Below are 27,587 nucleotides of genomic sequence, written 5' to 3'. Positions count from 1 at the left end.
TGGCAAGTTCATGGTTAGTGCAAGTGACAAGCAAGGGAGTAGGAGCCAACAGCACCCAAGGTACGGGCCTGTGGAAATCGCCAAGCCTCCAGTACTGCCCAAAAGACCACAGAAAATGCCATCCAACTGTAGTCATCACAAGTTTTTCATGACTTGGGCTACGACTGCCTATAAATAAGAAAGAATCCAATGTATGATAGGGGCATGATCCAAAAGTAATATTATTTAAATCTCTCTTGTGAATATTTTCAGTTTGAATAGATGGTCCAACCAAGCAGTTCAAACTCTCAGATGGACACTATGAAAATGACTCTCAGAAAAAGCAGTCATTTATTTGATATAGTATGTAAAGTTGCAAATGCAGATCATTAAGTTTCTAGTTCCCCTTAGAGAACTAGTTCTTGTGAGCAGCTTACTTACAACTGGGCAAAAACCACATGTCTGTCCATGGATGTCAAACTTTGTTAGATTACTTAGGTAAACATACTATTTGATTAAATTCACCACCATAATCAATAGGGGGCTCTGGTTGTCACATTAATTACATTCTATGGAAATGCTATGGATGCATCATTTAATTAGATTTTTCACTTAGTACTTATCAGAGTATAAGAAATGCCATCATAGTTTTTTGCACATGGTAATGAAATCATTGGTACATTACCAAGATTAAATCATGAAAGAATATCTACCCTTCTGTTTTCCTTCCTGCTAAAATTATCAAGCTTCTTACCGTACCACCTGTCATGACAGGCAGGCTACACAGAATTTCAAAGCTTTCCACAACACCTACCAATCTCCATGTCAGAACAAATTAGTATTTCCAGTCTCCTGTTTATCATTATGGCATTTTAAAGCCTAATAGCTAATTCTTAAAAACATTAATAACACCTACTTTTATTGAGAGCTCAATATGTTCAGTGAATGTGTTAAGAGCTCCACTTACATGAGCATATTTAATCTCCAGAGAAACACTTTGAGGTTTCTTTTCATGATACAGATGTAGAAACTGAGGCACTAGTCACAGAGATGGTAAAGGCTAGAGTCAGGACTGACACCTAGATCTAATGTATTCTGTGGCCCTACGTAGATTAATCCATGTATTTCACAGACACAGAAACAGACCTAGAGGAGGAACCTGTCTTTCTACAGGGCACATAGCTAAAGAGTGGAGGACAAAACCAGGACTCAGGTTTGCACTGAGTCTTTATTGCTGTGAGCCATCACTATAGACCTGAGCTCTTCAGCTTTTTATTCTGTCTCATTTCTGTTTCAGCATGCAGCAACCAAGCTCAGAGACATGTAAGCATTATCCATTAGCACTGCTGCCTGTGATGTGTAGAGCAATCACATTTTCAATGGACTCTGTCTGAGTCCTATGCTGGTCTACATAGCTCTGAAAGAGGTCTGGAGTAAATCTATTGCTCACTTGGCAGTCAGCATTTGGCACAGTTCCTCAAATGGTGAAGTTGAATGTCTGCAGATTTTGCTTCTCCCATATCTCTAGAAACTTCTCCTAGAAAATGTCATTCTCCCTATTCTGAGGCCAAGAACTGTGATTGCTTCATAAAAAGTCTTCTAACAACACTGATCTGGCCATGCTTTTCCCTTACTTTAAATACTCAGATAAAAAGTTTCATCATGAATAGGTATTGAATTTTATCAGTTACTTTGTATTTATTGAGATGATCTTATGGTTTTCAATTCTACTATTATGGTCATTTACTTTATTGGTTTTTGAATGTGAAACTAACCTTGCATTCCTGTCCACTCGGTCTTGATGTATTATTGTCCTTTGTTAAATTGCTAGATTTGCTAATATTTTTTATTTGCTAATATTTGGTTCAGGATATGTGGGTCTGTGCTCAGGATGTCCTATCAGGTTTTGTCATGAGGATTAGTGCTGGCCTCATCTTGATTCAGGTAGTGGTCACAAGGGTATTTACATATAATAAAAGTAGGGGTGCCTGTGGGGCTCAGTCAGCTAGGCAATGACTTGATTTCTACTCAGGTCATGATCTCAGGGTTATAAGATCGAGCCCCGAGTTGGGCCCCATGCTCAGTGAGAAGTCTGCTTGAGATTCTCTCTCCTTCTCTCCTCACCCCTCCCCCAACTCTCTCTCAGATAAATAAATCTTTTCTGAGAAAGTAATTGAACATAAGTTGTAGACCGTCTACTGTATGTAAATTATACCTCATTTAAGTACAATTAAAAAATCATTTATATGGCTTCTGTGTCCTTAAGCAAAATTCTTAGAGTGATAGCCAAGGCTTCTGTTTGCTTGGATAGCTGAGCAATCTTTTGTTACTTCACCTTGCACCATGGCCAACTACTTTTAATTAATTACTTAAAACTATTGTATTCTTTCATATTGTCAGAACTTTCCGAATGCTCTTCCTTCTGCACAGAATGACTCTCCTGCTTAATGACTCTCTTGCTCTGGCAAGAATTCCTTTCATCCTTCAAGACTTAACATAAATGATGCTTCTTCTAGGACATTTCTTGGAAGATTCTGATGCCCTCCCCCACTCAGAGGCAGGAGTGGTCCCTTCTGTGTGCTGCCATTTCAGTAGGCACTCCCACCCTTCTCTGTTGAAGATATGGTCACTGGTTGATATTTTGTGAGATTTTTCTGAAAAAAAAAAGTATTTTAGAAATCCATATCTAGACAATATTTAATTCCAAGTTTTGCCTTAAAGATCTAGTTATGCTTACTCATCAAATAAAAATAATGTAGCTCCTCTGACCTGTGTAATATCAAAGCCCCAAATGCTTTTAAAACTAAGAGCTATTGAGTTTCCTTTGCAAGATGGCCAGTTCAGAAATGTTGGTTTTTAAAAGAAATGAGAGTTTAACATTTTTCAGAAAATTTAGGATTGCATTAGCATTCTTTATAATATGTAATACACTGTGCTTGAAACTAAATGTTTTCAGACTTCAGCTTTATGCATATAAAAATGGAATCAAGTCAAGTTCCTTATAATTTCTTCCTCAGAGGTTCTTGACTTTTCCACTTCCTTTAATTTGGCATTAGCCTTTTTGTTCCCTGTACTGAGTCTTTTAACCACATGTTCTGAGCATCCAATTACCGACTTTTTAATCCGATTAACAGTGAAATCTGTGTCTGGTCTGGCAAAGCACAGAAAATACACTCACAAGTGGTGTCTGCTCACAGTAAGTCCTACTTTGCAGCAATACTGTACTACGGTTTTAAATTTGGGATTGAATTTAGACTTAGAGTGTCAATCTTCCAACTCCTCTTCCTAGGGACATGATTATACAAGTGACTGAACCTCTCTATACTGCAGCTTTCCCACCTGTATAAGTGAAGAATAGTACCTCCTAGGATTGCTGTGAGGGTTACATAAGACAAAGCATGTTTACTGAACAGTATGTAGCCGTGGAGTAAACGTTCAATAAATACTGTTGTGTTATTACCATTGGACAAATTAAGAATACTCTTTCCGTTACTCAGAACTAGACTACTAAATTTGTGACAATCCAAAAACTTTGTGGTGTTTTTTTTTTTCCTTTCTACCTGCTTACTCACTTGGACCTCCATTTTAGCATTCTCAATATCAATTAGCATTTGATTCCAGTTGGCTCTGAAGATGCAAGGAGGACAGAATTTGAGCTGACTCCTAAGACATGCAGCGGTTACACCACAGCACCAAATTGTTTGGGAACAACTGAAGTCACTCAAAGGAGAACTGCCAGCCTATAAACAAATGAGTTCCAACTATAAAACTTTTGTAGAATCCCACATGAGAGTCGTTCAGTGTGTCCATTGAGAAAACTAATGGCTAAAAACTGTTATGAATTTAAAAACATGTTTAAATGAAAAATACTGCATCAATCATGATAGCATGCACTTAAATGTTTAAAATAGCAACATTCTTTTTCAAACAACAGACAAACTTGGTGCAGATATGGGTTCCTATCTCCTTTGAAATCAAAAACTAGACCCTTCTGAGTATCTATCCCTGACCACAAGTTATCGACCACAAATTTAGACTAAGAATGCTTTCTAATAGTGGGTCACTGCTTCTATGCTTCCCTAAATAATTACAATGTTTTATAATCAGCACTGCTGGCATACGCTGGACTGGCAGTTTCAATGAATTTATTTGTGCTATGTAATGGTAGCTGGCAATTATCTGTGGTTTGGGGTAACCCAGGACAGCTACTCCTTGAATAATTGACCACAGTGACCCACATGTCTGCCTAATCAGAAGGAAGATTCCAAGTTAAGTTCTTTGGAATGAACGACCCTACCCACTGTTTTCTATTATTTACTGTGATGTTCACAAACTGTATTCAGTGGAACACTGTGGATTGTTGATATTCTAGTATCAAAAGAAGGGTTCCCTTATCAAATAAGTATGGACAGCTCAACACAGACTTCTTCCCTCCTATCAATACATTATTTACTGTCACACATAAACATCTTGAGAAGTCTTGCAATAAGAACCATAATTTAAAGAAGAGGATAAAATACAAAGTATTTCCCAAACTTACTTGATCATTTATAACTAAATAAATGACTAGTCCCCTTTATTAACAGAGTTTCACTCAGGGCTGGTCCAATAGGAATATATATACTTTGGGAAATGCTGCTTGATTAATTTATCTCCTATTTACTATTAAATTCACTATTCTATAATTACAAAAATGCTTTTGTCTACTTTCCTCCCATCTAATTTTTCTCCCTGTTCCTCACCCTTTCCAACCCATTACATTGCCAGATTTAGCTAATTAATTAATTAAAATAAAAACAAGACACCCAGTTACATTTGAATTTTAGACAATGAATATTTTTTAATATAAGTAAGTCCCAAATATTGCACAACACACTGGAATGTGTGTCCTGTATTTTATCTGGCAACCCTAACTCTGAGCCAAATGAGGGCTATTAGCAATTTAAAAAACTCAATTTAATAATAAATACATGCAAGGAAGTCATGCAATGCTTGCCAAATTTGTTTCTTGAAATATAACTATGGTCTTTTCATAATAATTTCAACATGAATAGTGGCATCACTATAGAACTCAAGACTAAAATAAACTTTCACCCAGTTTGAGACTTTTGATTTTACAGATGAGGAAACTGAGCCCTGACAGAGGTTACTTGCCTTGCCCAAGGAAATCCTCCCACAAAGAGTTGATTAACTATAGTCTGGAATTCTTGTTACTTGACTCCAAAACCAATGGACTGGACTCACAACAAGGCCATCTTTACTGTTCTTCACTATATTTGGCAGTGCTAAAAAAAAAAAATGATAAACTGGTTAATCAAATGTTCTGATTTATAGTTAACTAAGTTTACCTAATTAAGTTAGCTACATTTTAGTAATGAAGTTTAATAAAATCATAATATAATGGAATACATTAGAATAAATTTAAAGCTTCAACTATACTAGATAGAAGTTAATGTTTCCTTTATCATTCAGAAGACACTTCAATATCTCCCAGGGTCTCAGTCTCCCATTACTGTATAGTATGCAAGGGTGCAAATTTAAAAAGAATACCAGAGTGTCTTTTGTGTGCCTAGTGTTTCTATTTATAAACTATTGTGCAGGATACATATGCCTGTTTTCATCCATAAGCCACCTCAAGTGCGTTGTTGGGAAAAAGCTTCAAGCCCAGCAATAATCTAATGGTACAAGCAGTAGTGCTCATAAGAGCAATACTTTTGTATTATAGAAAGCAGAACTACCTATATTCACAGTAGATGATATATCACCTTTACTAGTAAAAGGAGATGTTTGGATTGGACCCCACACAAATACCACTGTCCCTTCAGGCGTCATGTAACTTAGAGAAACAAGTGAGGGACATAGGGTCTTCAACAGGGATTCTAGATTTAGGAATTAGGAAGAAAGAAGTATTACTTTCAAACTAATGAATTCTTATGGATAGATGTGGATAGAGATAGATATCCACACTAGATAGATGTGGATATTCAAACATCAATATCACTTGGTAATTGAGAATGATATGCTTACTAGGAGCCTAAGTCTCTGCCTTATCTGTATTACCCATATATTTAAATCATCCTTCATAATCACATCGTCTGTTAAAATGGGCTGAATTTTCTTCTATATAAACTTCCCTTCTTATCTCACCAACATGACATTGCTGGCCCAGGGTGAAACCATTATGGCACGTTCCATTAGGAAGTAGAGCAATAATTTACTTTCAAGAAATATCAAGAAATGAACTAGAGATTGCACTGTGTATTTTTCCATAAATTATGTGCTTTCTGTGACATTGTGGTGGTGAGGTCATATCTCTCATAGACACCTGACCCCCAGGTGTTGGCCAAGGACCGCGTGAATTCCAAAGTTGTCATCTCATAAAGATGAGCTTTCTTCAGTTCTACTCAACCTTTAACCTACGAGGGGTTTCTAAAATACAAAGTATTGAGGTAGTTTACCTGAGTTTGATGTCAAAGTTTAGAGAAGCTGTAATCTATCAGTGTTCCAATTACACAATGCAATGTCTTACATTGTAATCAGCATTACTTTGAATGAATAAGGAGTCCTAAGTGTGATGTGCTAATTATATGAAAGTAGAATCTTTCTCTATCAGGAGTTTCTATTTTAAAATGAGTAATACTTAAATAAGAGTTTGACCTCTGCCAAAAGACCTGACCTTTCTGGGTCCTCAGTTTCCTTTTCTATAAAATGGAGCTGATAGTGATGTCTCCCTCATAAAGTCATTGTAGGGAGTTAATGTGAGAGTGAAAGCATTTAGCACCATGCCCCACACATAGTGGGTGCTTACTCACTACTCACTAATACAATTATGGATTAAAAGATCTGGTGGCGATCTTGGTGTTTATTATTGTTATTTGTGCATGCTAGTACCCTCCTTGTTTATTATTACACTTTAATCTTTGCAAAACATTTTCATTACTATTATTTGTGCATGCTAGTACCCTCCTTGTTTATTATTACACTTTAATCTTTGCAAAACATTTTCATGATGTCAAAGCGCCTTTTCATGAATGTTGGCAGTGATTACAGTAGAACAAATGAAACTGTGAAGAAGAGTTTTCCCTTAAAATTGCAGCTATTTTGTAACTTAGATGGCCTGTATATATAAGTAGTTAGAAGTAAGAACTAAGGTGTCTTGTACAAGTTTTATCATTTATCATCACTAAAAACCCTCCACTGTGGACTTTCTTGCCCACACTGCTGTTCACGTTCTGTGGGGATGGAAACACAATGACACTTCTATGCCTATCTGCACCAACTCAGTTTTGTTTTTTTTGTTTTTTTTTAAGACTGACACAAGGATAGAAGTGAGATTTTGTGTCTGACCCCAGGAGTCCTCAGGGTATGTTTATAAACTCAGGGCTTGCGCTCCTTCAATATTGATCTTAACCTGTTTTACTGCTTATTTCACTCACATGTGATGCAGCTAACTATTTGTCCATAAAGGTTTACCATGTGGTAAATTAAAGATCATTGGACTAAATATTTACAGAACTCAGGAGAGACTTGGTTGTGCGCATGAGGACAGATGTTCTCGTCTCCAGGGCAAAAAGTCAGCCCCTCGGTGTTTCAGATAAGGAACCATTATGAAAAGGCAGCTGATACCAACTAAGAAAAAAAAATACCAGCTTTTTCCTAGAAGCTGACTGGTGAGTTGACTTCCAGTCACTGGTGTTTCTAAAATAATCATATTCCTTTTAAAGTGGGTATCTATACATAAGTTAGTGTACCGTGCACTAAATTACCTCAGAATAGTTACTTTCATATGGTCTGACAATCAGGGTTAGAAGTCTGGGTTAGAAAGAATTCTTGCTCTCCCTCTACTCACAGATAGCAAGTCACTCTCTAGGAAACTTCATTTTCCTTCTCCCATACTTGAGATGATAATTCCCAAGCTTGTCATGAAGATTAGGTGACACGTAGATTAGAGATGTTGGGTAAGCAGAAAAATGTGATATGCACATAGGTGGAATTATTCTTCTGAAATGGGCTGTGTGTGTGTGTGTTTACTCCATTTATTTTTCTAGTTTCTGCATGTAGTTTAGCTCACTTCTACAGATGGGAGAAAATGCAGCAATTGCAAGTCACTGGCAGAGCAAAAAAGTCAAACCTCAAATATTAAACTTTCTATCTTATAGACAGAATTTGGTGGAGGCTATTATGTATAATACTTAGAGTCAGCACTTGGGAGATGAGTTACGGGAATGATATAGTTCCTCTATGATTGATCTTTGATACTTGCAAATCAAGGGGTACCCCATGGGGCACTGTATTTTTAAACGGCCTCATAATGACTCCATTTTCACATTTACCAGCATGTGTACAGCTTCATAGTTTACATTTTTCACAAACATTTTTTCATTTAGTCCTCTTAACAACATTTTAGAAAGTTATGATTCTTAGCCTCATTTTATATATGGAACGTTGAGATGCAATGGATTAAGGGACTAGCACAGAATTACATGGTTTATAAAATTATATAGTTAGTGGGGTAACCAAAATACAATTCTATTTTCCTACCGTTTCCACTACCTAATGTGTTTGGTTTTTTTATTTTTGAGGAGTTTTTTTTTTTTTTTCACCTTTTTCACAAAGAGAAACACAGTTTGGTATTTTTTGTAAGAAACAGTTGGTCAGGCAAGATAGCCTTAAATATGCTATGATACATAAATCTTGTCACTTATTTTTAATTAGGTAAAATTAACACATTTTTAATATCAGGAATAGAGCTTATTCCTGAAACAAATGTCCCATTCGCATGCAGATTTCTTTATCATATTTTTCCTTTTTAAAAGAATCAAAGATATACATTGTGCATTAGACTGCTGTGTTTTCCTTCTTTCTAGAGATATGATATATGTTTTCATATTTTTATGAAAGAATTATACTTCTCTTTAAAAATCATATTTTACTTTTAAAAATCAAAGATAAACATTGTGCATTAGTTTGTTGTGTTTTTCTTCTTTCTAAAGGTGTGACACATGTTTTCCAATTAGTAACCCCATACTAAACAAAAACATGTGGGTAACCATAAAAGCTGTTTACTACCTCCCCTTACACATGCTGAGCTAGCCCAGTGGAATACCATCTTGTTAAGAGAAATTTTGATAGGAAGAAGAATGTAGCTAGATTTGTGAAGCTTGCAAAATTACATTTTTACCAAACTCACCCTAATCCAACAGAAAACATAATGAAGTGGATCTATTCAGAAAGGATTTTTTTAAAGATTTATTTATTTATTTTAGACAGAGAATGCTTAAGCAGGTGGAAGGAGAAGCAGAAGGAGAGGCAGAAGGAGAAAAGCAGACTCCCCGCTGAGCGTGGAGCCCTACTCGAGGTTTGATCTCAGGACCTTGAGATCATGACCTGAGCCAAAATCAAGAGCAGGATGCTTAATCCCTTGAGCCACCCAGGCGCCCCCATACAGAAAAGATTTTTATGGAAACCTGGACAAATACATTTACTAGAAGAAAAGAATGCCTTTGTGTAAATTTCCAGCACAGAACCTATATCCATTAGTGCCTGGTAAAATAGGAACTCCAATTTGAAAAATCTTTTTGCCATCATAGAACAACTAAAATGCACACACCATTTAGTGTTTTTGCCTTTAAAAGGCTAATCACAACTGGGTGACGGGCACTGAGGGGGGGAACTTGATGGGATGAGCACTGTGTTATTCTATATGTTGGCAAATCGAACACCAATAAAAAATAAATTTATTTTAAAAAAAAGGCTAATCACAAGAATCCCAAGATTGGATCCACTAGATTATCTTGAGTATCCATGTATTCATCTGTCCATCCATCTATCCATATTTTCTAAATCTATCTATACTTAAATGGTGCCTTAGAAAAAGGTTCTCATATAGACTAAATTAGGACTGACAGTGATAACTACAAACTCAAAACTAAGAGTTCCTATCCACTTATTGTTTTCAGGTAAAGGACATCTTTTTCAGTTGATTCCCACAACCAAGACTAGCTCAGGAGTCCCCAAAACAGTAGTGAACAGAAAAGAGAAGTTTCAGAGATCTCAAGAACTGGTCTGAGTAACACCCAAGGTAAATTCCCAAGTAGTCAAAAACCCACACAGTTTCATCAGTTGGACTTAAGGGTTTTCAGTCTTACCCAGGTGAAAAAGCTATAAACACACAGATTCACACAAAGCCTGCCTGCCTGTCATATTTGGGACAGAAAGCGTTCATAATGGCAGGTGTTTCCATGCTATTGATATATCAACGACATGGAAGCTGGGGAAGGGCCCTATCTCCCTCTGCATATGGAATGCTGGAAAACATCTGGCCCCAGAGTAGTCTTGGACTCCTCCAAGAGGAGAAGCAGCTACCCCAGCACCAGAATACCCAAATACAAGGACATGTCTCGGGAGACACAGAGGTCCCAGGAGGGTCAGGTCATTTCTTTTTTGAACCTTCAATGCTTAGCATGAATGAAGAGCCCCAGAACAGAGTCAGTTCACTTACCTGTCACCATTAGCTGGGAACAGAGTCAGTTCACTTACCTGTCACCATTAGCTGGGACTGCGCTTTACACCTGCCCCGCTGCCCGGCGGTAGGAGCTGGAGCCGCAGTTCTGGAGCTGGCCCGCGAGGTGGTCTGCACAAGCAAGCGGCCACCAACCCACTGCTTGAGTCCAGGGCCCAGAGCCCTCATTCTGCTCTAGAGTCCAGGAGGGGTTCTGTAAAAGCCAGAAAACCCCAAAAAAGGGTGGGCCAGCAGACCAATTCTGCCTCCACCCACTGCATCTGTACAGAAGCCACCTTGGTAACTTCAGGAATCTGCTCCAACAGCTGTGTTTTAACATATTTCTAGCAAATGCATCTATACTTCAAAACGGGCACATGGTTGAACTTTTCTTCCACGTGCTCAAGCCTTGGTCGTGCTTGCCCGTGGACCTCGCCACCCAGGACACTGTCCTCTAAACAGCCAACGACTACACCAAATTCTGCATCCTAAGCGGAAGAGACCCAGTTCCGAGGTGGCCTTATTCCGTGGGGCCTGTGGAACAAGCCAGCGGCCTAGGTGCCCTGGAGGAGCGTTTGCGCCTGCGCGGAGGCAGGACCTCGCCCCCCCCCCCCCGGGGGCGGGGGCTGCAGCCACGGGCCGGCGGTTCGGTGGGTGTCTGTTACCCACCCCTGAAGTGCAGGTGTATAAAATAATCCTGAAAACGGTCTATTGGACTTATAGGTAAGTACTTGAGGATGATTTATGTGTCTGAGAACATTCTCGATAAAACTGAAGGCAACAGAAATGTTGAACAAGTATTGAAAATAGAGTTATCTCGAGGTCTTATTTAATTTGCATTTTGAAAATTCTTTGATCCTAGGATATATTTTTTTAAGACTCTCAAAACCTAATAGTAAAAACAAAAACAAAAAAAAAAACCCACCCAGGTAATAATCCAATTATTAAATAGGCCAAAGACATGAACAGATATTTCAGCAAAAAGAGATGTGGAAAGCAAAAAAGAACAAGAAAAGATGTTCAAAATCATTAGCCATTAGGGAAATGAAAATTAAAACAATGAGTTGTCCCTGCAAAATTACTGAGCAAGTGAATTTAAAAAAATAGTGATAATAACAAAAGCTGGTGAGAATATGCAGAAACTAGACCACTCACACATTAGTGCCACCACTGATGTTTATGGTACTCTGGAACATAGCTTGACAATTTCTTAGCCTATGACCCAACAATGTATTCTTTGGTGTTCATCCTAAAGAAATAAAAACTTATGTTCATACAAATATCTATATACAAATGTTTACAGAAATGTTACTGGTAATAGCAAAATACTGGAAACACACATTCTTCGATGGATAAATGGATGAACAAATTCTGCTACATCCATATAATAGAAATTTACTCAATAATAAAAAGGAATGAGCTAGTGATACAAGCACACCATCGGTGAACTTCAAGGGCATTATGCTTAGTTTAAAAAAAAAAAAAAGTCAACTGTGTGCTCCCCACTCATGTAACAGTCTCAAAATGGCAAAACTCTGGAGACTGAGAACAGATTAAGGTTCTGAGGGGCTGCAAATACAAAGAGGATTGCATATGGAAGTTCATTTGTGATAATGGAACAGTCCTGTGTCTTGATTGTGGGAAATTTTTTTTAGTACTATGACTTTGCTAAATATTTACCATTAAAGCTAGTCAAAAGTTTCTACACTGCTTTTGTGCATCACAATCCCAAAAGTGTTTAAATACACAGTGTTGGTTTAATTAAGCTTAAGTACCAATTTTGAATATTTATTAAAAGCTAATGGTATTGATTTTATTAGCTTGCAACAATTTGAGTATGCAAATGTGGATTATTTTACGGTAATAACGAGAACAAGGATACATTTGTGGCAGTGACTCAGGGGATTCTTTGTATTATTCCTTTTCTCTCCTTTCCAGTAGGCATTAATAGAGTCTGTGCTTTATGCTCATTTTCTTCCACTATTCCAGAATCAGGGGTTTTATGTGTAATATTTGGGGGCTACAAAGCACCATTGAGACAATCTATTCCTCAGACCACTACTGTTGTTTGGAAGGACTTTGTAGAACAGTGACTTTTCCTCTGCTTTATGTGGATCACCGTTTACACCACTTTATTCTCCTAAAAGTTCACCCTGTCAGTGTCCCTCAGATATAGGCATCAACCTGGGTAGTTCCGTGATGACTGTTTGTTCTTTGGGCCCTACAGAAGAAGCATCGTCTGAAAGAAGTGAGCCTCTCGGTGCTCCGTGGGAGTGGATGGCATAGGATAGCCTTCCAGTTATGGGTATTTGTATAAGTGTCTTTTTGATCCTAGCACCTGCTTGCTGCTTAGGCATGCCACTTAACTCTTTAAATTTATAACTGAGGAAATGAAAGAAAGTGAAGAAAGGCAGGAACCTCATCAGTTGCTGTATTAATTGGGAAGATTGTTTTAAACCTCCTAGACTGTTGCCTGCCACATGTGAGTGCCGTAATACATGATAATTCCCGTTTTTTTTTTTTAAGACTTTATTTATTTATTCATGAGAGACACACAGAGAGAGAGGCAGAGGGAGAAGCAGGATCCATGCAGGGAGCCCGATGTGGGACTTGATCCCAGGACCGGGGATCACGCCCTGAGCGGAAGGCAGACACTCAACCACTGAACCACCCAGGCGTCCCAATAATTCCCATTTCTTCTGGATTTCTACCCTATTTCTTAGCCCCAGGGCACTTTGAAGAGAAATAGCTTGCAATTAAAAGGAGTGATTGCTAGGAATGAGCAGGGTTAATTAACTTTTCTGAAGAAATGTGTTCCTGAAAAGAATCTATATTGATTAAACCTCTTTAAACGGGGTCACCTTTTAAATAAACCAAGAGAAGTTTGTTTTGCACCAAGGAAATGATTGCCCCCTCATGTCTGTGTCTTGAAGTTCTTAGAGTAGACCTTTCTGATTGCCTCTTCACTACCGTCTTCTGGGCATCCCAGAGGGTGGACCCATAACTGCCATTTCCAAAGACGGCTCAGTGGGGGATGACAACCCAACCAGGGGGCCCTTTAAAGGCTCCCTTTTCTCCAGCCCTCCAACACCTCAGGAACACAGTCCTTGAGAATTCCTCGGGGACTGAGGACCCATTGTTGCCATCTGTGTAACCCCTTGGTACACAGCCGCCTGTACACAGGTTTACTAAATGAATTCCTTGAGGTAGCTGGGCACATCCATACCTTTATGGCCCAGGTGCCTCTCTGTACAGGCTGGGGGTTAGGAGGTTTAAGGCACAGTAATGTCGGCAGGCTGTCTGAAACCCTTTGAGGGCCAGGACAAGGGTTGCTTGGGTGCAGGGTCACCTTCTTAGGGCTCAGCAGGGTACCTGACAGGCGGGCAGGCAATGAGTATTTGTTGTGTGGATGCATGCCAACGTGCGAACGACCCCGGGGCCTGTCCTCAGAGGTCACTGTCGGCCTAGAAGAGGGAGAAAAGTTCACCAGGAGGGATGGACCGTCCTGGGCTCTCAAGCCGTGAGCGCCCGAAGCCAATTTCACTCCCTCACTCGGCCATTTGCAGAAGGTTGTCAATCCCCTCTCGGCACGGGGGGGTGGGGGTGGGGGGGGTGCGGCCAGGTGGTGCTGACGCCCCCTGCCCCCTGCCCGCTGCGGGGACCCCGAGTCACCGAGGAAGGTAACCCAGAGGGGGGAGCCCGCCGGCACGTGCAGCCTCCCAGGAGAGGAGGAGGCTGGGCTAACGCAGCCCTGAGTCAGCACTGGGCTCGCTTTTGAAACAAAAGCCAATGTCCTCCCTCGGAGTCCGCGGCCGGCCAGCTCCTGGGGGGAACGAGCCCTGCCGCCCAGCCGGTTAGTGGCCCAACTCACTTCTCCCGAGCCTGGGGCCACGGGCCGGCGGCTGCAGGGGTGCGGGCGGGGCGCTGGGGGCCGGGGCGCGGCGGCGATCCCCGGGGGGAGGGTCGGGCCCCGCCGCGGTCCCGCGTGGTCCGCCCCCGCCCGGGCCGCGCGTCCCCGGGGCTGCGCGAACCCGGGGCCCCCTCGCCGCCCGCGCCCCGGCGCACGGCGCGCCAGGCCCCGGTTTCATGAATGAAACCCAGTCGTGTGGCTATAAATAGCCGCGGAGGCTGCTAACGTCACAGCCGAGCGGCGGCCGCCACGGCGGCGGCGGAGCTGGGGCCGGGCGCTCGGTTCCGCCCGGCGGGCCCGCCCGGGAGCGCGGCGGGGGCGAGAGCGGCCGGGAGGGCGGGGGCCGGGGCGCGCCCCTCGCGGGCGGGAGCGGGCGGGAGCGGGCGGGGAGCGCGCGGGGAGCGGGCGGGGAGCGCGCGGGAGCCGGGCCGTGCCATGCAGCCTTTGTGCAAAGTTGGGCGGCGGGCGGCACGCGGCGCGCAGGGGTCCCGCTCGCCCGCGGCCGCGCGCAGTCGCGGCTGCTGCTGAGTGGCGGGGACCCCCCGCGCCCCCAGCCCTCGAAGGCGGAGAGAGCTCGCGTCTCGCCCGGCTCCAGGGTAGGTTCTGTGTCGTGAGTGCGCTGTGCTATGAAACTTCTTCCCGGAGCGGCGGCCGCGCAGCCCCCGGCCCCGGGCCCCAGGGGCGGCGCCCCGAGGCGGCGAGCAGCGGCTCCGGGGCGCTCGCACCCGGGCGGGCCGCGGGGTCCCCAGCAGCGCCCGCACAGCCGCGCCCCTCCTCGGAGCCGAGAAAACGCCCCGCGGGCGCCCTCAGCGCGCGGGGCTGCGCGGGCGGGGGAGGTGCCGCGGGGCCGAGAACAGTGGCGCGGAGCGGACCCCGGGGCGCCGGCACCCGCCCTCGGGAGCAGCCGGGCGCTCCCCACCCCCAGCCCCGTGTCCGTGGAGTCTGTTGTGAGTTGCCGTGACAACAGTAGGAGCTGCCACGAGGGGCTTGCAGAACACCTTACCTTGCGTGTCTGTGTGCTCGGGGAGAACAATGGGGTGAGGGGTGGAGAGGGGAGATGCTGCAGACTAGGGAATCCAACGCCCTCTCCAAAAAAAAAAAAAAAGAAAAGAAAAAAGAAAAAGAAAAGGAAGTGGAAGTGGAAGGAAGGCACAACCATGCAAAAATATATCATTAGATCCTACTTTTAGCTGCGCCTCTTCTATCCTCAGCAGTATCAAACATCTCAACTGAGGAGCAATGTCAATATTTAGACTTGGACAAGCCAGAAAGTTAGAAGGGAGCGCCAAGCGCAGGGTTTTGACTTGGCTTTGCACGTCAGCACACAAGCTGTGCCTTTCGAGCTGACTGTACACATTTGCCGGGGGGGAGAAGAAAATGCATGAAGGTTGATATATATACAAAGGCACCCAGACCCAGGAAACTCTAGGAAGTTAAGACACGAAGAGTCTTTTTGACTTTGAACTCGCCCCAGCTTGTGCTGCTCATGCAGTTCTGCTGGACCCCGGCCAGATGCTCAACTTGAGGTTTCTCCGGTTGGGGCTCCCCCATCCCCGACCAGGGCTGTGCTGCACACTCTCCACCGTACTGTGGATCCTCTCTAAACCGAAGAGAATATCCTTATCAGTAGTTTTCATCTTTGTATAAAGTCCTCTCACTATCAGCAGATATGAATAGCCAATAGGCTGTGTTTGTGTGACCTCGGCAAGCTCTAGGCTTTTCTAAACATACATTCGTAAGTTTGTTTACAAACACTCTTTAGAAATTTGGGATTACATTAACTTTCCAATAACTGTAGATTCCTAAGAGTCGCTGGTTGCTAGAAAATAAACACAAGTTCTTTTCAGTGAAAATAAGGTCTGCCTACTGCTCTGCAGGTGGAGTAGGCAGTAAATTATTATATTAGGTTGCCTCTGAGATTCCTGGATCCTATTTAGGCATACTAGTGGGAGAGGGGTTTAACCAGTTCCTCTTGGTGGGGAACACTGAAAAAAATCATTGGGAAGCAATAAAATCATGGTCAACGTTCTTCTAAATGTGCCCATTGGTGGTTGTTTTCCCAAATTCTGAAGGTAGTGTAAATTTAAGTACGTAAGGCTGAATGTGATCACAGAGGTGAAAATAGAAGCACAGGTAATCTGATGCTGTTGGCCCAATAACACAATTTGTAAACTATACACATAGAATTTAATAGGAAAAACTAGAACCGTTTGACCTTTCACTTAAGCCAATATTGCCCCCAAATGTTATTTTGGAGGGTTAGTGTGTCCACTTCTCTGACTTCTGTATGGTAAAATGCCTGGAAGTTTTTCCTTTTTCCCTTCCGTGGGTCTGGGCCAAGTGCTTTTTTTGTATCATCCCCAAATGTTCAGAAATATATTTTCACAAATGCTACAAAATGTTAACCTAGCTATTTCGGGATGTATTTGACCCAAAGAAATGCCACTTTAACACTGGTATTTAGCAAAAGCGAAGCAAACTCTTGCCCTTTGGGGGTGGAGGGGGAAAAAATGTGCGGTGAAAATTTTAGTGGCTCTCTACGTGTTCCTTCTTGGGCAGCGGTAGGACTTAACAGGTGTTTCTCTTTTTTTTATGTAGGTAAGTCCAGCTGTGAGCAGGGTGTTCTGTTCTTCACTTCCAGAAAGCCAGGTCAGTGTCTCTGTGCAAACCTATGACCGATTGATGACACCTTGTATCTAATTCTGAACATGGATTTCAGAACAGATTTCCCAGTCATTTGTCTTAAAACAATTTGTCTTTACCGTCTTTTCATGGACTCAGTTATGAACATCACAAGTTCAATGATTAATAAAATTATTTTCTTTACTCTGTGAGTAAAATGGTACTAAAATGGACCTTGAATCAGTTTGTACTCTATGACTTTTTGAGGGGTGTGGGGATCAAAGGGATGCCAGAATCACTGAGGATGCTGAGGATCTGGGTGCTTGATAATTAAGATTTTACTTCTATCCTAGTCTTGGCACTCTAGAGCTGGAAGAAACTTGATATAATAATAGCGCATATATTTTAGCATGAATCAAAGTTGGGAAAATGTGTTGCATTCTTTACATTTATGTTCTCATTGTGCATCTGGAAAAGAAAGAAAAAAAAAAACCCCCTGTGGAGTTTAACTACTCTCTTGATCCCCAAAAGACTTGTGAAGAGTTAGAAATTCAGAAAGGTTAGATAATATATTCAATTCCTACTTTTAGGAAATGGAAGAAATAGGATTTAAAAAAAAAATTCTGTCTTACACTAAAACCTAGACTTTCTAGTTGAAAAATTCTTCTCTAGTAGGGAAATTGAGGCCAGGAAAGGTTAAGTGACTTGCATAAGATAACTTGGTAATTACAGCTCATATAATAACATGAAATGGCCCAACTAGTGCAAAGAATAAATATCCTTCTCTTAAATAAAGTGGTGTGATAATAAGCTTTCATGTGTACTTTCTGGCATAACACTGTCTAAGATTTAAGAAAGTTTTTATGAGGGGATCTCCCATCCTAAGATCTTACAAAAAGACTTAAAAGGCAAGATATTAAACATTCATGTATGAAAAATTAAAGGATAAATCAAGATCATACATGTCGAAAGGCTGAATTGGAAGGTCAGTGGTACGGTTTACAAGAAGTTCTGCATTTTCCACTCCATGGGATTACTTTGCAACTCCGTGTATGCATAGAAGAAATTTCAAGCACATATTTTGTCTGGATAGATGACAGATGAGTGAGAGTTTAGGAAAAGACAGAAGGTAGAATTTCAACCCAACAGGGAGAGATTATGCAGTCATCTAGAACTGCTAAATTACAGTATCTCAAAGCTCAAAGGTGTTATTGCTTCAAAAAGCATTGTAACAAAATTGTGAGCTGTTTGAATCTGGACAGCATCTTTGAGAACATTACTACTTAGCATGATACTTTAAAGTACTCAATTCCTTTTGGAATTTTAATTTGTCTAAAATGTGCCATGTAGATAGATTTAGATGCATAATAGATAAATCCCAACCAAAGTCCTGAAAATGGCCAGTAAAGATTAAGCAGGACATTTTCAGTTTTGACCCACCTTGACGGCCTTCTCTTCCCATCTCGCCTACCTTTTGTAGAATAATTTCTAACGTTTGTCAATCCTTCGTAGGGGGTATTATATAAAGGAGTAATATGAAAATGAAATGGGGAACAAATTAGTAAAGAAAACCTTAATATATCATCCTTAAAAAAAAAAATGTGCTGATATCCCCAACTCACGCTAATAGCCCTAAAAGGTTACTTAGCTAAGAGATACTTTTAAGCATTTAAGGGGTTGTTATAAGCTGTCCTACAACAGGTTTGTCCTGTACAAGTTGTTACACAGTGTATCATTACAGAATAGAGCTTAAGAACACTGAGAAGATCCCATTGCAGGTTAAGACCTCACCGTCAACTGATATTTGGTTAGCTGTGCCAGTGCTATGTCATAAAAATATCAGTATAGCACCTCGAAACCTGTAATTATTGAAAAAGTAAAATTAGGGGCACCTGGCTGGCCCAGTCAGTAGAGCATATGACTATTGATCTTGGGGCCCTGAAATCGAGCCCCATGTTGGGCATAGAATTTACTTTAAAAAAAAAAAAAATCTAAAAATAAATAAATAAAAAGTAAAATTATACTGTGAGTCATATGTTAACAAGACCTTATAATTAGCATGTTATCCCTAATAATAATTTAATTAGCAATCATCCGTTTGCTGTATTGAACTTCAGAAGGCTTTGGTTAATTAATGTGCTTGACCTATCTCGAAACATGGGTGGAAACACTTGAAATTTCATTGTTTTTCGCTCAGGAAGTTTGCCTATAGAAAACAGCAGAATTTTTAAAAATCTTTTCTATTGCTGTTCTTTTAGAAAACAGGCAGTTGAGTCTCATTATTTGCAGGCCTCACTCTGGCTTCATGTAATAGGGTTTAAAGAGTACAGGTAATCTGAATTTGGTTTTCGTGTTCATCTTCTTTACTCCACTCAGGCTCCCCACAAACCGCACAACACCAAAACAAAACTGGAAGAAGGAAAGAAAATGAAGTCAGAAGAAGTGGCTTTTGTTGTGTTAGAGCCACGTGGGCAGGGGAGGCCAAGAGGCAGTCACTCAATGGACGGGATGTGTATACACTGTTTAATTATATGTCAGCATCAGAAGTGTTGTTGTTTTTTTTTTAGTTTATAAACAAAGTCATCACCACTCTTCCTGAAATCCTGTGTTCCCTGTGCACATGGCAGAAATTGGGAAATAGGCAAATAAAAAAACTGAAATGAACTGGGTATAGCAGCCACTGTTTCCAGATGTCCTAGGACACTTCTATCTCCAAATGTTCCCTCCAGCTGTCCCATCAAGCACATTATCATATCTCTGGTAAGGTTTTATCCACTAAGGGGTGAATTAGGAAGTTTTATAAAGAAAGAGATGCCAGTAGGTCCAGAAGAAACAATTACATTTCTCCACTCTGCACCTGTGTTTATTCATTGCATAGACACAGGTTAATGCCAAGTTCCCAGTGCTAATGAGGTTACCATCTCAGGCTCCATCCCTCTGTGAATAAGGTTCCTTTGAATTGTTACTCAACCATAGTCCAAGCCCCCAGTGAGCGCTGGAAGAATAATAACCAGCGATTATTATGCTCCTACTAGATGCCAGGCATTTTACTGCATTTCAACTAATTATCATTATCCATTCCAATTCTATGGAAGCAAAAACTGGAACTCAGATATGTTAAGGTCAAAGAGGTAACAGGAGTTAGAAAGAGATTCGCACCCAGGTCTGCCCAAGAACTTGAATACATATTTGCTTTAAATGAACTCCTGGGGAGGCAGGGGAGAGAAACACTTTAAACCATTTCATTCCAGGTTACTTTTGCAGATGGTAGAGTGCAGGAGTCAAATAATTATTCTTACTGAGGGTTTTTCGTTTTGTTTTTTGTTTGTTTATTTGTTTATTTTTAATCTAACTTGAACCACGTAGCAGGCTTGTCTGGACAAATTTGTTAACTCTCCAGGTCATTTCTAATATATTTTGACTGAAGTCAAATCTTAAGCAGTTGAGTCATAGAGTGTGGAATCACGGATCCAGAAAGGTCCTCAGAGATACGTAAGACGACCTCATGTAAGTGAAAAAAACTGCCTCCCAGAGAAGTGATCTAGTTTACCCACTCTCCTAGTTAGTAACTGACACAGCTGGAAGTGAACCCAGGTTCCCAAGTCCCAGCGCAGGACTTGGTTCTAATATAAAGCATTGCCTGAAAAGTGCCAAGTCTTCCAAACCCTCCCACGTAGCCAAAATTACAACTATCAAGTATGAAATCCATCAGAAACCTAAGATACATCCAGAAATGGGAGATAAGAGGATTCCAACAGTGTAAAGATACAGTGAGCACCGAGAAAAAGCTCACTTCTCTGCGTTGACGTGGATGCAGAGCAGTCTTCCTGCTGACTTAAAGCAGCCCCACTCCCATCCCTTCCACCCTGTCTCCGTGAACCATCTGTCTTAATTAAGTATGGAGCTTTTCCATTTGTCTGTGGAGCTCTGGTTTCTCACTAACTCTGTGACAGGGAAATACTTCTTGGACCTCATTTTTTTTCTAACCTATAAAGTAAGGACCATATCACGTCTTTTAGAGAATTGTGCAGACAGATGTTATGAAATCATACATGTACCGCATATAGTAGGTACTCAGTAAGGGATAGTTCTCCTCTTAGCCTTCCTAGTATTTCAAAGGAAAATGTTATCATTTTTTTCCCCTTAAATGAACTAGAGCTGTTTGAATTCTGATATTGTAAGGGGTTGTTAGAGTAACCTTTTTTTCCTGGGTAAAAAACATGCCCAGTGGTCTCTTGGGGTACCAGTGGCCCAGTCACAATGACATTTTTTTTTTCCCTTGCACTCTAGGGTTGCCACAATGTACTTGAATAATTTTAATTGCCTCGGTATCTGCCACAAAAGTAACACCAGGCTCCTCTTGGAGATTTGTGGCTCCCATTTCCTTCCAGACGCTGTTGAAGTATCGGACATGCTCTCCAGGTAGACCCTTGCATCTCAGAGCAACTACTATATTTTCAGCCAAGTAACGAAGAAATACTTCCAGAGAATATTATTGCCAGTAGAACATTCTTGCTTTTAATTTCAAAATACGTGAGACTTGCCTACCGTCATTTCAATTAACTCAAGCATTAAGTACTGTCTGTGCTCTGGCCCTGTCTTTTCGTCGTGTGCTGCTGACGGATCTTTCGATAGGAAAAACATAAGCACTACAATTTCCCCTTTCACCCTCAGCGCTTGATAACTACCCTGGCCTAAATTACATCTCTGGGAAGTGTTTCATCACACTCCTCTCCCCAGCTGCCACGCTGTGTCATGTGGCACTCGCTGCCCTGCTTCAGATTTTTGGAACCAAGTCTTTGGCAGCACATCCTATTCGTCACATACATGGAGGAAAGCCACTGTGGTGGTTTTTTCTTACTTGTACTTTCTCCCCCTTTTTAAAAAACTTATAATCCCAAGTGGCCCAGGATGGCCTTTATTTTCCTAGTGACATAGTCTTTCCCTCTGAGTGTTTGACGAGGGTAAATTGCAAGATGTATATCCTTCTCTTTGGGTTTAGGGCTGGCAGTTATGTGTTGTCTCCTGTGCTGTGAAGTGGCCAAGCTGGTGCTAGCTGCTTCGAGATGACCAGTTGCTAGATTGCCCCTAACCTGACTGCTAGTCTTAGATTGGTTATATAAATTTCAGTTCATATCGAGGAGCTTATTATTAAGGCAGTGCTTCTCAGACTTCGGTGTGCATACAGATCACTGGGGCATCTTGATAAAATGCAGATTCTGATTCAGGTGGGACCTGAGACAATGCGCTTCTCACAAGCTACCCATCAATGCCAAAACTGCTGGTCTGAGGACCATATTTTGAGTAGTGAAGGTCTAAAGTATAGGTGTTACTATAGCCTATGCTGGAACTCATGCCTTACAGACTGTTAGACTCCCACCTTATTTTGTTTGCTTGTTTCTTAAATCATAATAGACAGTCATGGAATCTTAAACATGGAGGGGATGTACACGGCAGTGTGCCAGTAAATCAACCTGTTCTCTGGGGGGAAAAATGCATTTATGTGCATACATAAGTCGATTATAAATTTTAGTGACATAAAGAATGCATGTAGCACACACTTTGCAAATAATAAAAAAATACACAATACTCTTTATTGTAAATTCCATAAAGCCAGTTGGGTTTTACAGAATGCTTGTTGGGTTTTGCTGAACTGTTTTATCCATAACCTATCTGCAGTACAATTGATGAAGGGATGTAATTCCCATGTAAATGTTGGTTGATATTTTGCCTTATGTTAATGAGCAAGATAAAAAAGTTTAACAACAAAGACATGTCGGAACTCTACTCATTTATCAAAGATAGGCTCTTCCCTGCTGCACGAGATAATAGCTTCTAAATAGTGTAAAGATAGTTCCTTAAAGTTTCTATTGACAACGTAACAGCTCCACATGTAATACACTTTTAAGATTAATCTGCATTGTTAACATTTTTTAATCATTTTCTTAAATCAAGACAAGCAACAAAGCAAGCCCTAAATTGTACTGCTTGCCAGTTTCTGTGGTATAAAGACTCCCACCATGGCCAATTTCAGTCTATTGTTGTGACTGATTGTGAAGCTGGGGAGAGATGGCCCAGTAGCCCACTGCTGCATACTATTTCCACCATACAAATAAAATTGGGATCAATAACCTCAAAATGTAGGTAACAGTGAAATGCAATAAAATAATTAGAAAAAGATGAGATTGAGTATTCAGTAGTACCTTTGTCTTTAGTATAATTTATGTAATTGAAACTTTATATAATTTAGTTTTTAATACTGACCCTATTTTATTTATGTTTATTTATTTTTTATTGAAGTACAGTGACACAAAATGTTACATTAATTTTAGGTGTACAACATAGTGACTTGACAGCTCCATACATTATGCTTTAACAGGCTTGCAAAAATCCTGAAAATTGAACAACTAGTTCTCATGAGCTAGTGGGGGCTGGCTCCAGCACACCGCTAGATATAGATCATCCAGTTGAGTGATTCTCAACCTTTGCATCAGAATACCCCCAGGAAAACCATAATCTACAGTCAGTAAATTTTTGTTAGGGCCTAGGAATCTGAATTTAAAACATTTTTATTGACATGTGTCTTATTAAAGAAAAATACAAAAATCAGAAGTATATAACTTAAAAGAATTTTCACAAACTGAACAGACACACATAAGCAGCACCTGCACACAGAAACAGAAGATCACCAGCGCCCGGATACTCTTTTTAAATCCCTATCCAGTCATTTCCCAACCCAGGTAACCACTAGCTTGGCTTCTAATACGATGGACTCACTGTGCCTGCTTTTGAACGTTTACGTAAACAAAATCTCTTTAGTGTCTGGCTTCTTCTCCTCAATATTATGTTTGCAGGGTTTATTCATAATGTATGTAGCAGGAGTTCATCCATTTTGTTATAGTCTGTGTAGTATCCTGGAGCTCAATTTATTATTTATTTATCCGTCCTACTGCTGGAGGGTTGTTTCCAGCTGTTCGCTATTATGAATAGTGCTGTCAGGAATATTCTTGAGACACCTGGCTGGCTCAGTCGGAAGAGTGTGTGACTCTTGATCTCGGGATCATGGGTTTGAGCCCCACGTTGGGTGTGGAGATTACTAAAAAAAATAATTAAACCTTTTTTTTAAAAAAAAGAATATTATTTTACAGGCAGCAGTACCTAAAGCAAAACTAAACAAATCCCCCCAATAATTTTAATAAGCATCTGATCTCTTGATTGCCTTCTCTACAACTCCCCCTCCTCTCTTATTTCTCATATAATATGACCAAGGCTATTGATTCTTTTGTGTGAACGTAATTTTAGGACCATAAGCCATGAAGCTGTGTGTTTCCATTCATTACAGTATGTTCTCCGGGCTCTTTTCAATTTACGTTCACCAACTCCCCCTTTCATCAAGACACCGGCTCTTGTGCACTCTAAATAGGGATGAGATTTGGCCTCACATCAATAGCACAGAGGAATAATAGATACAGTGGAGATGCAGCCAAGGCTAAATTTGGCAGCTGATCATTAAGGCTCCTGGAAAGAGGCTTCAAAGAAGGGGAATTGTTTCCTTTTGTGTATATCAAACAAAAATCAACAGTGAACCCTTTGAATATTTCAGATTCTAATATTTTTAAAAATCCATTTATTTGAAGTAGACCAGCAACTCTCATCTGAAAGAGAACTGAAATCTCTCAAAGTCTGATGACTTGATCTGGAAAGATTAGAGAAGGTTTTCCCTTTGGCTTGTTCCTATACCTGGGGATCAGCAGGTGTATTCTTGCTACATTGTTCTAGGCTGAGTGGCTGCATAGTTCTGTGTGTGTGTACATTTGGGTCTATTGAGATGTTAGTTCCTTTGATTTCAGTCAAGGGAGCTGAATGACCAGGAGCTGCAGGATGATATTGTTGATGAGTGAGATGGCTGCTCAGTATTTAAAGAAAGGTTCCAGGAGCAGCAGGCACTGAAAGGCACTTCACATAAAGCTCTCAAGGTATGCAGAGAGGAGGTATTAATTCCACATAATGAAGGAAGAATGTATTTGCACACAAATATTCTAGTCCCTGGTTTTCCTATCCCCCCCCCCATCCTCACTTTTTTGTAAATTTTTTTGTTATAAAATTCCTTCGTTATTATAGAAAAGATGAAATATATAAGATAGGAAAAAAGGAGAAAAATTTAAATCAATTTATAATCCTAATTGGCATTAATATTTTAATGTTTCTTTATCCCAGATGTTGCAGTATGTGTTTAGGTAAATAATTTTTAAGGAATGATGTTATTCTGTATATTATTTTGTGATCTTTTTCATTTAAATGTTTATCATGAACATATGACAAAAAATGTACTTTTAACACATTTTTTGTTGGCTGTATACTGTCCTATTTTGTGGACATTTAGTGTTGTGGGGCTGTGTGGCTGGATTTTGAACCACTGTGTGGCTGGATTTTGAAAATTATTTCCAATATCTTGTTTCCACAAATAGTGATATGATAACATTACTTTAATGGAATCTTTTTGTATACCCTAATTATTTATCTAGGAATAAAGTCTTATAATTGGATGAAAGTTATGGACATTTTAAAGTCTTTGAGTGTCAGGTGCACTACTGAATAATGGTATTACTTTCCACTCCCACAAACAGTTTCTCATTCTGCTTTTTAAAAATGTACAATCCTTCATGTAATAACTCTTACCTAGAGTTGGAGGCTATAGGAACATGTCCTGAAATTATTAGCTGGGATCTATGCATTAATGTCAGCCAGAAACCTCCAATAAAATATAAGATTTTTAAAGAGTGTTTTTTTTGTCCACCAACTCTTTTGTAGTATTTATGGTCTAATTTTACTAAGAAATCCTGGGGGAGTAGGGGAGACAATTTTCTTCATTTGTCTGAATCAGAGCATAACCTAATCCTAACTGGCATATTATAGTCTCCTAAATGATTAAATGCAATTGCTTCATTGTCATCCTATGTGAAGGTTTCACAGCTAGTGGTCTCTCTGGTACTACAGAAGCTGACCCAGTGACATCTTTAGAGAATGCTTTCAATGAACAAGTGACTACAGAACACTACAGAGACTTTTCTTCATTAGGATGGATTTTTAAGCATATCTAGTCTGCAGACTTGATATTAGCTTTCTCAAATGAGCACTTACAACTTTGACATGTCTCTGAGGATTTAACCAGTATTTAATTATTAATTTTTGACAAAGCTTCCTGATCCAGCCCTTAGCTGAGGTTCACACATGGGCCCTCCAAAATCAATGCATAGTATCTTCTGTTGTTTCAATTCTTTTAATCTTAGAAAAATATATTTAAGTATAACATAAGGGAGAATTGTATACAGATCACAAGTATACAGTTTGATGAGTTTGTGAAAACCGAACATACTTATATAACCAGCACTTAGATCAAGAAGTGGATATCAGAAGCATCCCATTTATGGTTACCACCTCACTGCACCCTCTGTGCCTTTGAAATGCTCCAAATTTATGTCCTGGGTAAGTCATTCATTTACAGAATTTAATTTTTCACTGAACCCTTAACTTTGTAAGAGCTAGCTGCAGTGATTTTGATCAAGCTATTTCCCTTGTAACAAAATATGTAGAATCTGCCTCTCCAAGTAAAGATTATAACATTAAATTTTTGCACTGAACATGCATCAATATTTATATGTTTGTGATTTGCAGGTATACAAATACACATACCGCATGCATAAAAACAGATTTGGAACTTTTTTTTTCTTTTAATGAATGTAAAGCTAAATTATACTATATTGACCCAAGCTTAAAGTATCATAACTACAATTGATTATCATAGAATATTTCGTATGATTTGGTTCCAAAGAATTTCTTAAAATTGCTCATTTTTGTTACTATAAGTATTTCCTCTGAACACCCAAAATTTAAAAGCCAAGAATTTTTCATCTTCTGTTTGAAATATATAGGTGTCTTGGGTGTCTACCACTGTCTCTATATGGTTAAATTTCTTTGTCTGATATTCAGCTAGATTATCATTTAGATTCCTATGGGGTTTTGTTTTGTTTTGTTTTGTTTTGTTTTTAGTTGAGGCCTTGGGTCAGAAAAAAAAAAAACAAGTTTAACAGCATCACAAGCTTTATAAACATATGATTTTAAAGAACAGTTCATACATCATAAAAAATCATTTATTATTATTGGCTTGTATCTGTAGTCTTACTAGAATTCACAATCAATGGTTATACTTATGTACTCATTAGTTTTTTAAAAGGCCAAAATATCTCTCCAATTAAAGAATATGCTTAAGAATATTATTCATCCATAAAAAGTAATGAAGCACGAATACATGCTGTAACATGAATGAACTTGAAAGCATTGTGCTCAATAGAAGAAGACAGACGCAAAAGGCTGCATATTGTATGATTTCCCTTATAAAAAATATCCGGGGGTGCCTGGGTGGTTCATTGGTTTAAGAGTCTGCCTTCAGCGCAGGTCGTGATCCTGGGGTGTGAAATCGAGCCCCATATCGGGCTCCCTGCTCAGTGGGAAGCCTGCTTTTCTCCCTCTCCTTCTGTCCCCCCCCCCCGCACACACACACACACACACACACAC

At 40.2% G+C, this 27,587-nt stretch overlaps 1 protein-coding gene across 34 annotated transcripts in view; it reads left to right on the top strand.

The window, feature by feature from the left end:
• Positions 1-27,587, top strand: part of RHOBTB1 (Rho related BTB domain containing 1) — a 118,897-nt gene that overhangs the window by 39,274 nt on the left and 52,036 nt on the right. For 11 of the 34 annotated variants that reach the window (XM_026013506.2, XM_072756111.1, XM_072756089.1 and 8 more), the window contains exon 3: positions 16,989-17,039. The exons of 6 other annotated variants lie outside the window; for them this stretch is intronic. The gene's annotated coding sequence lies outside the window, so the exon portion shown is untranslated. Of the gene's footprint in view, positions 1-14,110; positions 14,334-14,775; positions 14,987-16,988; positions 17,040-19,579; positions 19,773-20,412; positions 20,520-21,302; positions 21,435-27,587 lie in introns of those variants that run through there. 17 more of the 34 variants (XM_072756099.1, XM_026013509.2, XM_072756082.1 and 14 more) reach the window with 14 other exon arrangements.

This window comes from Vulpes vulpes, chromosome 4, assembly GCF_048418805.1.
Source record: "Vulpes vulpes isolate BD-2025 chromosome 4, VulVul3, whole genome shotgun sequence".
In the NCBI taxonomy this organism is placed as follows: domain Eukaryota; kingdom Metazoa; phylum Chordata; class Mammalia; order Carnivora; family Canidae; genus Vulpes; species Vulpes vulpes.
Note: the sequence above shows the minus strand (reverse complement) of the source record. Positions and strands in the feature narration are given on the sequence as shown.